This window comes from Phasianus colchicus, chromosome 6 (assembly GCF_987193195.1).
Source record: "Phasianus colchicus chromosome 6, bPhaCol1.hap1.1, whole genome shotgun sequence".
Classification (NCBI taxonomy): Eukaryota; Metazoa; Chordata; class Aves; order Galliformes; family Phasianidae; genus Phasianus; species Phasianus colchicus.
In genome coordinates this window covers 16,870,710-16,883,181 of record NC_143441.1, presented here as the reverse complement: position 1 = coordinate 16,883,181, position 12,472 = coordinate 16,870,710, and the positions used below count along the sequence as shown (strand labels likewise).

General features: G+C 38.7%; 1 protein-coding gene across 2 annotated transcripts in view; it reads left to right on the top strand.

Annotated features, from left to right (window-relative positions):
- The window catches only part of LOC116227103 (ubiquitin-conjugating enzyme E2 E2), a 208,310-nt gene that overhangs the window by 156,229 nt on the left and 39,609 nt on the right, over positions 1-12,472 (top strand). The gene's annotated exons all lie outside the window — the stretch shown is intronic.

The window sequence follows — 12,472 nt, the reverse complement described above, 5'->3', positions numbered from 1 at the left end:
TGGTGCTAGTTCTGACTCAGACCATCTTTTGTCACTTACTGCAACGAATGCACACCACCAGTGATATTATGAACAAATTTACAGTGATGAGAGACAGTATCTCCAGCAGCTGAAGCAGGGAGATGAGCCGAAACTGAAAATAGGAAAGAAAATAACACTAATATATTTTTTATCATGCAAAAAACATCTGTATGAATAAGGATTCCAAATTATTGTTCCTAAGGAAAGTATGAGGAGGGCTGCTCTGAAAGTAATGCCTCCTATTTCATTATGTTAGTTCACAATGTCAGAGGCAGATGTTAGTGGTATAACAGTAGATGTTGAAGCTTCCCACCAATATTCTATTACATGTTGTTGCCACGTGACAGATGGCAGAAGGGCACTCTGACAGAATGGCGTCTGATGTGGAAGTGTGTATGAAGCTAAGGTGCGTAACTAAATTTCTTCATGCAGAAAACATGGCACCCATTGACATTCATGTTTGTGGAGACCAAACAGTGGATGTGAGCCCAGTGAGGCAGTGAGTGGTGCATTTCAGCAGTGGTGAACAGTAGGTCACCTCTGTTAGTGCAGATTTTTATGAATACATAATGAAGGCTATTGTTTGTGGCTTATGAAAATGCCTGGCTAATAGTGGTGACTATGTTGAAAAATACTGTTTTCTAGCTGAGAGTTTGCTCCATAAAAATAGTTGTCTGTTGTAGTTCTCATGAAAATAAATGGGAGGCATTACTTTTGGAGCAACCTATGTAAAATGGCAATTTCAGCTATTGTTGTTATTATATCTTAATATACAAAATCTACACAGCGATTATCAAAAATAAAAGTAAAAACAGCTCCCTTACAGGTGAAGTTTAATTCTTCGGTTAGATGAGTTGATTACAACTTACAGGCTAGAATGCTGCCTGTCCTGTACTAATAAGAAATGTTGATTATTCATTAGTGAAGGTATCACTTCTAAAGCAGATCATGTGTGACTGATCCTATGAACTCCAGCTCTGTGTGAAGGCTGCTTTTGCAGACAGGTCCCCAAATTCGTCTGGGTGTGTCCTACAGCTGGGAACCTGCTCCTGCAAACTATGCTCTTTCCAGGACCAGGTCTGATTTCCATCCTAATGGTTTGGAATAAAATCAGGGATGAACCCACTGTGTTATATTTTTCTAATCACAAATCCTCATCCTGGGAGTGCAGTGAAGATCAGTGTAGTGAGAAGAATGTTGACTCAGCCTCATTTGTCCTAAATGAACTTACTGAAAAACACATTAGGAAGCCTCTGTTTTTATGGTGGAGGCTGTGGCACAAGTAGAATTCCTGGAGCTACTGATCATTTTAACAAGTTTACACTGTAACTCCAGCTCTGACTTTGAGAGGATTTCCAGTGACATAAAAGGGCAAAGGTTGGTCCAACGTAATCCCTTTCGTAACCTCAGCCTTGCTCCCAAAATATTCTAGGTGAAAATTATACTGATGGATAGAAAAATGAGAAATTCCCATCTGTCTTATTTTCTGTTCACTTTGTGATATATTTAAGCCTTCCAGCCTAGAGAAAGTGCACCTTAAGAACCCTTGGTGGTCTCGCTCCAACACTCCTCAAGAGCCTCCTAGATCTCCATTCATTTGGGCTGGTTGGTCAAGTGGTAGAAATTCCTCTGTCCTCACAGAAATTGCAGAGCAAACTGGGTTTTGCAGGGTTGTTTTTTTGTGATAAGTCAGAGTGCGGCCTGCAATGAGCTCAACCGGTCTCAATGGAAAGCTGAGATATTTTAAGGTTTTATTCACCTTGGACCTGTGGCTGCTCTCCATTTTGAAATATGAGAATAATTTCAAATGAATAACAAATGTTGCAAAAACGTGTCAGTTTGCCGGCAATTTCCAAGCATATTTTCTTCTGTTTACCAGAGATTGGGAGAAATAAGACAGCCTCTTAACTAAATTGACTAAATAAAAGGAATCTGCTTTTGAAGTATATGGATTTCAGAATCAAATTTCCTTTTTCTGTGCCTGTTGGCTTTATAGGCTTGTTTACTCAGAAGGAAATGACTTGTTTTATAATGTGTTTAACATCATGTTAGTTAATCTATGCCATAATATAAAGTTGTTTCCTCGCGTAAGCAAGCAATTCACGTGTAAACATGTGTGAATCTCTTACTGAAATGAGGAGAGTCTCTCTTTGAGCCTTTTCCTCTTTACAGGACAGGCAGAAGAGTAACTGCTGGCCACACAACCAGGTGCTTGAAGTCTCTCTGTGGAAGCTAATTTAATTGATTTCTCGTTGCTTTCCTTCTTTCAGTATCTTGTGTGAGTTTTATAATCGGAAACTGAGGACTCTAGAACTTAGATAAAGGAAATCTCAGGATCAGACCATTTCACCAAACAAACAAACAAACAAAAAAAAAAACACTACACAATCACTCTTGTTGCATAAGGAATCAAAATTTTGAGGCTCCTATTCAGACAACTGCCCGTAGACTGAATTATTAAAGATGACAGGCTTGAGCAAATCAAATCTCTTTATAGGCTGCTTGATAATTTATTTCTAAGTGGGGGAAACAATGAATAGTGGGTATGCTGAGCAATCTTTCTGAGGAACAATGAAAAATAATGGTATTTTGGTTGTAGTAGTCATAATCTTCAGAATATACACATGTATATATGTTAGAATTCATCCTGGGTGATACACTGGAACAGGTTGCCCAGGGATGCCCCATCCCTGGAGGCATTCAAGGCCAGGCTGGATGTGGCTCTGGGCAGCCTGGTCTGGTGGTTTTGGTGATCCTGCACATAACAGGGGGGGTTGAAACTAGATGATTACTGTGGTCCTTTTCAACCCAGGCCATTCTATGATTCTATGATTCTCAGTTACTGAAATGGCTGGCTACTGCAGAATTTGTTAATGTTATTTAAAATAAGAGAATGTAAAGATCTTCTCTGGATAAGATTGAGAAAAACCTCTTACATATCCACCTTGAATTTCTCCGACATTTGGTGATGTTTAAAGAGATTTTGCTTCCCTAGTTAACTATACAGGATCATATTTATTTTGTTTAATTTAATTTTATAATTTAATGGCCAATAATAACATGAAAAATTCAATATGCTAAGCAAACAGCAGTCAACAATTCTCAAGTTTAAATAGACTTTAAGTAGCTGAAATAGAAAAGTTGCCCAAAAGCATAGTTTTACCTTGGCTTTGCATGTTAAACAAAATGTGGAATAATTTTTGCTCTCATGTTGGACACTAAAGTTAATGACCTCATTATGCTGAATTTATTAATCACAGTTTTCTGTAAGTTATATCATTATATGTTATGGTTCTGGACACTACTAAATCCAGTCTTAATTTAAAAGTTCCTCTATTATCTTGTGTCCTTGGTCTTTCAATAAAAAAAAGATTTAATAGTTGTAATAAATGGAGAGCTATTAAACATCTTCTTTTCATGCTTATGTTTTAGGAAAACTGACAAACCCATTTTAATGTCTAAATGCATTTGCCAGTCAAACTTAAAATGTAAGCTATTTGAGAAAAGCAGGAATACTGGAAGTTGAACAGTTAAACCATTGATGAAGTTTAACCAAAGTTGTTCACAAAATCAATTCACCTTCAATAATTTAAAAGCAGGAAACAGGAAAAAGAGTGAAAGTCTCTGTCTTTATTCCACTGGCATTTGATATTGTAACATCAGGCTAAGATTTATGAGATGTGGGCAGGCATTAAAGTACTCTGATATGCTGCTGCTTTGCCATTCATTTTGTAAATGTTGTAAAATACAGTGATATTCATGATACAGTTACTAGTTCTGATGTAACGCAAAACTGAGGATGAATGATAGAGGTGCATTTTTTTCCCTCACTTCTACTTGCTCTTGATCCCCACTATGTGCAGAGGAGTTGTGGACCCATGGTGTGAATTAGTAGGCACTGCTGCATGTCAGTGCACTCACTTTAGCCTGCAGTCTTCCACACCAGAGGCTGAAAACCCAACTCAGTTCTTGACATGAGGTCTCACCATTAGGTCTGCAGGGAAATCCTTCAGTTCCTCATCAGAAAGCGAAGGACGCTTTAGAAGAAAAGTTCAGCAAATCCATCCATCACAAAACAAACAAACAAACAAACAAAGAAAAAAAAACACCATTGTGTGGTGTGAGCTTTTTCCATTTTTCATAATTTCCAGTGAAGAGTGGGAGTTCAGGATCATTTTTATATCAATGATCAAATCAACAAATCAAATGGATTTCATATCCAAAGCCTTGAATATACTGTATGTATAAATTACGAGTCTTTCTGGTCTGTTGGAGATGGGCTGCTTTAGCCCTGTCTACCTCTCCTCCTCTATGCTGCCTCTAAGGTTTCCACAGAAACTGAAGTGCTGTTCTAAAGAATGCTTTCTTCCACACTGCACCTCTTAAATCTTCTGGCTGCTATGGGGTTTCTGTGCTATCTGTCCACACTCAATCACTTCATCCCTTTAAATTAGATTTAGAATTTATGAATATAATGCCTGATGGTGGCACCGCGCTGCTCTGTGATATGTTTGCTGTTTAACTTGGTAAAAATAGAATGCAAAACTACAGCTGGTGTGGGTAAGGGGAAATGCTGTGAAATTAAAAACTGGTTACAATTTGGAAAATAAATTATCATACTGGGAAAGAAAAGAAGACCTCAGGGAAAAGCAAATTGGGATCTACAAGGAAATAATATCACCTGGCAAGCTGCAAGATTGGAGGTCGTGTTAAAAGGTCCCAGGAATGTCTTTTCATTTATTTGTAGTGGTTTTCATTCCTGGTTACTTGTTTTCCTCTTTAGCTAAAATATGACCACAAGCCACTCCTGATATAATTTACTGTAGAGGCAAATCAGGCCAATAAATATTTTATTTAAACTATACTGTTCATTTCTATTGGTATAAAGGATCTGGAACTGCAGTTAGTGATCTTACTTTGAAAGGAAAAAGAGAAAACATGGCAAACGGGAATTGAACCCATAGATGTGTCTTGGGAGGCAAATCATTGTTTCCTGTGCTGAACAAGGAAAGCCTTCTGTGAAAGGTTCTATGAAAATTTTGTTCAGCTGAACAAAGTGGAGAATACTTAACAAAATTGCCATTTTTAAAATCTCATTGTGAATACTCAGCATGCTGTGATCATACACTGTGTAATGGTGTTTGCAATGAATAAATTGCTGTAGATACTGTAATATAAATAACTGCTTTGTGCATTAAGAAGCAGTTCTCTCCGTGATGGTGTCTGTCTCAGGAATGCTCTGAAGACAGGACTTTAGAGGATAACAACACTGCAGTACTCTACCAGTCTGCAAAAGTGCTGGGATGCCTTTAATACTTTTCAGTGTTATTACTTAGTAGTGAATAATAAAGTGACATTTGCTTTGTTCTTAATCTACTTGTTATTTTTACTGTGGCCAAAACTCATGAATTTTAAACACAACACGGCTCCAGCATGAGGGAACCTGTGTTTCAGGTTCCCTTAATAATTTTTAATGGCTCCAGTGGCAGGCAAGCAGAAAAGTTTAATCACAAGAAAAAAAAAAACAAAAAAAAACTGCCTCATACTGACTTCAGGCACACTGAGCTGGTGTGCTGCAGGTTTCTTGCAAGAAAGAAAGTGGCTGGAAGCCCCTGAGTTAAACCGAGAATTACTTTTGGTGATAAATGTACACCTAAGAAACATCCTGCTAAAGCTAGAGGAGGCTAACAGTGAGACAGTGCCATATTGTACAGAATTCAATTGCTCTCAGTAAGTATATGAAATAATATCTAGCATTACCCAGTAATATATTGCTGCACCTTTGACAGCTCATTGGGATCTGTTGTCTTAGGTGTCCTTCCAGACACATTTACCACGAACACATTGGTTCTAAAGTGTAGATGGAAATGTTAACTGACTTCAATAAAAAGCGTTTGATGAAATCAGGATATAACCATTTTGAAGGGATTGTAGCATGAGTTAGAAAAATATCTTAATATCCTCCTTCTCTCAATGCTTGCCTCAAAGTAATATTTTTTCTTCTAAGTTTCTTATGGAAAAATGGTTTTAATCACAAAACTGGAAGAACAGGGAGAGGATCTGAGCCAGGTTTTCAATGAATTACAGTGAATTTTCTCACTGTTGTGGAAGCTGAGTGGTAAGAGCGATTTATCTAAAATCTCCTTCTGCTAAAGCCTATCTGAATGACTACTGGCCCAGTTGCTTCACGTTCAGTTTTCATTATGAATAAATAAGTCTCATGAAAGATGTATACCCCAAAATGATGCTTACCTCATCTAATTATTTTGATATACCAACATACTCAAATTTCCAGTAGTATGGCAGCTTGACCAAATAGTGGATATAGTATAGACCCAAGCTTCAGTATTATACATGTACTGCTCCAAAAATAATACCTCCTTATGTTGGCCCATAGTTGAAGGTGGATGTTGGTTGTATGAAGTAGAGGTTGAACCTTCCCATCAACATTCTGTTACATTCTGTTGCTGCATGATAGATGACGTGTATGAAGCAAAGGTGTGTAATTGAATTCCTCCATGCAGAAAACACGGCACCCATTGACATTCATCAGTGCTTGCTGACTGTTTATGGAGGCCAAATAGTGGATGAGAGCACAGTGAGGCGGTCGGAGGTGTATTTCAGCAGTCGCAGGAAACAAGTCATATTCTGGATGGCCATGCTGTCACATCACAAAAGGGAGTGTCTCTATCAACTCATTCACAGACTTGGCTAATGGTGGTGACTATATTTGAAAAATAGTGCTTTGTAGCTGACAATTTACTCTTTCATAGTGTTATCATACTTTTTGTTGCAGTTTCCATGGAAATAAATAGGAGGCATTACTTTTGCAGTGACCTATGTAGATTATGGAAAAACAAGGTTTTGCACTCTAGATGAGATCTAGTAAAAAGAAGTCATTCTAAAGGTACCAATTTGGGAAAGGTTTGTCTCTTGATGAGGGTTTAGGTCATGAATGCTATAGCCAAAGTACAGTGCTTCTCTGTAATACTGAAGGGGCTTATTTCTTTAATTGTTCTTTGATTTTACTGCTAGGAGACTAGCCTACTAATTTTATTCATAGCAGAGATGTTATTAACCATACAACTGTGCCCACTGCCACAGGCAGTCTCAGCGCTCACTGCTTATCTCTTTGTTTTTGTTTTGTAGAAATGTATTCCCTTGGCTGCTGTGGCAACTGTTTATTGTATACATTTATAAAAGTACCTACTGATATCACTGGAGCATTTAGGTAGGCGGCTGTGACTCCTTTCCCTTCCCTACCCCACTGTTACTGCAGCACCCGCTCTGCTTGTTCTTCATTTTGTGTGTCTCAGAAGAAAGGCAATGGAGAAAGAGTAGAACAAAAAGAGTAACTGCTTTACTGAAATAAAATTCCCCTGCACCATTTCCAATCCCCTCCTTCTTTCTGTAGAAAGACAAAAAAATAGCAGGACGTGTTGATGGCTTTGGACAAGACAAAAAAGAAAAAGGAGTGCTTATGGGGAAGGAGATCTGCATGAATCTGAAAGGAAGAAACATCTTCCATGAAGAAGGAACAATGATTTCTTATCACACAGCGAGCAGGGAGAGACAGCACTCTCAAAGAGAAACTAGAAAATATGGGAAGAATTGTCAGTAATGAGGGAAGAGGAGGGGATGAAAACCTGAGTGGGAGTGGAAAATGGAGAGAAGAGGAAACTGGGAAGAGAGTAGACAACCGGTGCTACTGACACTAACAAAGAGACAGCAGTGGGAAAGGAGGGCTGAGGACCACAGCCACTCATGAGGGCATGATGTTCTCAATTCTACTATTGAGCGCTTCTCAATTCTACTATTCTTGCATCTTGTTGCATAGGCCTGGGCTGGGTGTGCCTATGGGTCAGGTATTGATGGCGTCAGTATGCTTTCTGCTGATTTACTTCTTCCTAGGTTATCCAGCAGCCACAGAGCCCTGCTGCTAATCACTTGGCCCAGGGACAGCCTTGAGTTGTGGTACAAATAAATGCTTTTGCTTAGCACAGCATTCAAAACAGAGAGCAGGGTTACATACTGGGGTTGTTTTAATGAGGCTTCATCTGACTTTCTCAGGAGATATATCTTCACTGAGAGCTGAATCTGTGGTCTCCTGTTTTGTCATATTCATCCTCTTTTCCCACCAGCTGCACTCTTAAATTATTTTGCCAATCTCCCAATACTTTTGTATCCACTTTGCCCTCAGGACAAGTGGCTTCTCAGAAGCATTTGCTGAGGCTGCTACAGGCAGAATCAACTCCAGTATGACTTTAGATGTTCACAAAACAGGACTGCAAGAAATTGTGCTGTATGTCTTGCAAGGGGAAATGATTGTGTGCTGAGCTTCTCTCCTCAGAGGGAAATTGCTTAAATAGTATACATAGGGCCTTCTGCTGCTGCTATGTGTTACCAAAGATAGTTGAGAGGGTCTGTGTACGCCATGGATTGCACTTCATGCAGGGGAGCCCCAGTTCTGAGGTTTGTTTCTATGTGCTGATGCAGTTCACATTAGACAAAGATGAATTACCATAGAGAATATCAAAGAGCGTAAGCATGGACAAAGTATAACAGACTGGTTCCACCCTATTCTAAAGGAAGAGGATAAAAATGAACTTAACCTCAGCCAGTCAGGAAGAACCTTTCCAGTTCTTTCTGAGTACTGAGGAATGGGAAGGATTCTCAGCCATCCTGCTTTCCTGTTTTATTTGGCCTGATTGCCTCCCTCCACACACCATTCACACATCAGAAGTAGAAAGCCAACTGAAGTTACTTCTTTTTCTTGTGCTACAGGCTTTCCTTGCCCTTGTGCTAAAGTACTCTTTACTGTAAAAGTAGATTCCCACTAGATTAGAGACAAAGAGTGCAAAGGAAGACATTGGATTGGTCTTCATTTTCCACTTCACCAGAAACACAGCATGAGGTTATGCTACCTCATTATAGACACTGGGGAGGCATGTGATCCCTCGTCAAGAAACTTAACTTAGATTAGAAAATAATAACATTATTTTGACTAACTTATTCCATATGGCTACTTGATAAACATGTGGGATACCATTATTTCTTTGACCTTCTGTATTTTCACTGTTTTGAATTATACTCTGGCAATGGAAAATCAACTCTGATAAAACTAAAAGTCAACGGTACTTTTCTAACTTCTCCAGATAAGTTTTCATCTGTGTGTCTCTTACAAACAGCCCTTCAACATCATTTTAGGATGAGTATTTTAGTATGTTCTAAATGCAGGGAAAGCCTGGGATTTTTGATTCATTGTACTGGACAAGCAGTTTTTAGCTGCACTACTTTCAAGTGACTGCCTGCCTAAAACATTCTGAGGAAATGGAAAACACTCAGCACATTAAGTGTATTTAAAGCAAAATGAATTCAGTTATAGCAGCATTTAAAGTATTTTGCAACTAACTGTAATTGAGTGCATACATTTCATTTGCAAGTACATACATTGGAAGCAGAGACAGAATGGACAGATACAGGCAGAGGCAAAGGAAAGTGGAGTACAAAGGAGATGATTTTATTGACTTCTTTCTCTTGAATATCACACACCCATGCTGCTGCCATGCCAGAAGAGGCTCCCCATCCAGCCACCCTCAACTCCAGGCACGTGGAACAGGTTTTGTTCTGTGGGAAATAATGGCAGAGGGGAGCTGCCTTTTGATGAGCCTTGCTAACTTGAAGCCTCAAGGGCCTTCCTGCCCAGCTGCACCCCCTCAGCCTCTGCTGCTAGGAATAACACTGGAAGCACTGGGAGTGCCATCTCCATTGATTCTGCACCAGGTTGGCAGCACCAGCTCTTACATGCCTTGTCTGGGGTCAGCTCAGTTCAAGGCAGTTAGTCTGCCCTTTGCTGAGCAGGTGTACATTCGAATCTGTCCTCCCAAAGATGACAGGACTCCAGGCACTGAGATGTTTAGTTTACTTTCTTTGAGATCTGTGGTTCAGTTGCCAGTAACACTAATAGAGTCGGAATATAAATCACAGTGAATGTAAACCATTTGGGCTTCAGTGTGCTGGGCACATATCCATGTAGAGAGAAGGGCAATTAAATCCTCTTGCATTATAAACCTTATAGAATCAGGCTCTGGCTGAGGTCTTGCACATATGGGAATTTTCTCTAGTGAAGCCTGATGAGTCGTAGTGATTGTTGCCAATAATGTGGATAAATAAAAGGCTTAACAATTAGGAGAGAAAGGAAACAAAGATAATACACCTGTCAAACTTGTTGTATTATTAATGTGCAAGGGAAAAAACGTTATGCTTGTGCATGCTGTTGCCCTCAGTACCAGCTGTTGACTGTGCGCATGAATCCGTATTTTACATGAGCTGAATGGCCTTGCTGCCAGCAAGCCCTCCAACAGGCAACATTGATAACAGCAATCTACCCACACTCCATACAATTCCAGCTATTCTTCAAATTAATAAAAATGCTTAATAAAGCTTCATCTCTCATTTGCAAAGAAAACCTTCAATTAATGTTAATCAGCATCCTCAGAATGTGATCAGGCTGGGTTTGTAGCTGGATGTGCTGAAACAGTTCAACTGGCAGATGGAGCATTTTTCAACTATTTTAATTAATGAATGCTCATTTCAAATGTTAATGCAATTAAATAAATAGGCAAAACAAATAAAAATAATATACATTATGAAACTGCCACTATCAGAGGAAGTTTTGAACAAAAAAGTGAGCCATGCTCAAACCCAAGAAAAGCCCAGCCATCCTCTGCTGGCTATGTAAGCTCTAATAAAGACAGGGCTTGCTTTTGTTACTTGCTTTTTTCAACTTTTCTCAGGGATTGACATTTATATCACTTCCATTTTAACCTGCTGGCATCAACTGAGTCATTTCTTCTCCAAGTATTAGAACATTTTTCTGCAGAAAATGAGAAAGGATTTCCTTCGCGTATTAAGAGACTTTCTTCATGTAAGATTCAGGCTGCCCCTGCTTCTTACCTCTTTCTATTTGAACTAATTGCCTGATTTTTTTTTTTTTTTTTTAAGGCTTTACTTTCTGTGAACCTTGTATACCATAGCACTGATGTATCCCACATTCGTTTGGGTTTATAAAGAGTTCAATTAGCCCCTTAATGCCTAGTTCAGTCACAATTAAACCTTCCCTGTTGACTCGGCATTGGTCTTTCTAAAGGCAGTGGAGGTGTTTTTAATTATTCATTTTCTGGTTTGTTTCTTAGAGCAGTCTCAGCTGTGCTTTATTATTCAAAGGTTAATGCAAACTGAGAACTGGGTAAATTAAATTTGTTTGGCAGCTAGCAACTTGATGTATTGCAGACATTGTGAAATATGGATGGGTGGGTGGGTGGATGGATGGATGGATGGCAAACAGTCAACACTTTGCTTCTGTGACATTTTAAAAGCCAGATTTTATCTTTAAAACAATTGTTAGTTGTGTTACTATGGCTGATAGCTAATTAATGTTCCATAATGTTATATTCTCTGTAACCCATTTTTGTTAAGAAAGCACATAGTTTAGAAAGCCAAGAAGCATTAACAGCTATTAGAGAAAATTGATGTAGGTACCATGACTAATGAACTATGCCGCACTAAGACACTGCATTGTATGAAGGGAATCATGCAGTCAGAAGTTTTAATGAAGGGAGCCCAAGGAATTTCAGGTGAAAGAGGGTTTTATTAACTTTCAGCGAACAAAATGAATAGTTGAGTAGTGAACATGACATGATGTCGTATAATAATTGTATGCCTTGGGTACATTGTGAGGCATGGAGCATAGCCAAGAGCTTTCATCTGTTCTGTGCGCAGGGTTATTTCACTAACCCTTGCATACTGTGGAAATCTTTATTGCAAATATAACAAGAATAGTTTCACAAGAAATGCCTTAAGACAATACCACGTCACTTATTTGAAAAATCTACCAACGCTGCATTCCTTTGAAAAATATTAATCAGATATTCAGAAGTTCCCATCCCAACTGATCCTAATAAAAATTCACATCCTGTTTCAATGACTTGTCTCAGCAGGCTGTGAACTAAAAAGAATATCTTCATATGTATCTTCATATACCTTAAGAGGCCACTCTGGGTAAAATACATCTTTCTGTGGATGAGCATTATGTTGTATGTATATAAGTTTTTGGAGTAGTGATGCCCAAAAAATTCATTAGTTTTTAGTTTGCTTTTTCCAAGCATTGACTGTGTAGATAAGAGATTTTTCTTGTTTCATGTATAGAACCATTTATCATAGATTTTAAATATTGTTTCAGTACAGTGTTTTTAAGTGAGAACTTTGAAATAACATAATCCAACATTTGAACCTGCTTCTTGTTTATGACTTTTTAAGACAGTGTAAAAATTGCCATCTAAAGCAGCTTTCTGCACTAGTGACAGGAGTCCTTAGGATAGTAACTTAGAAAGTGCAGCTGCAAGGTCATTTGTACCACGCTGTCATTAGTACAGTATGTGCTGTAAATAAT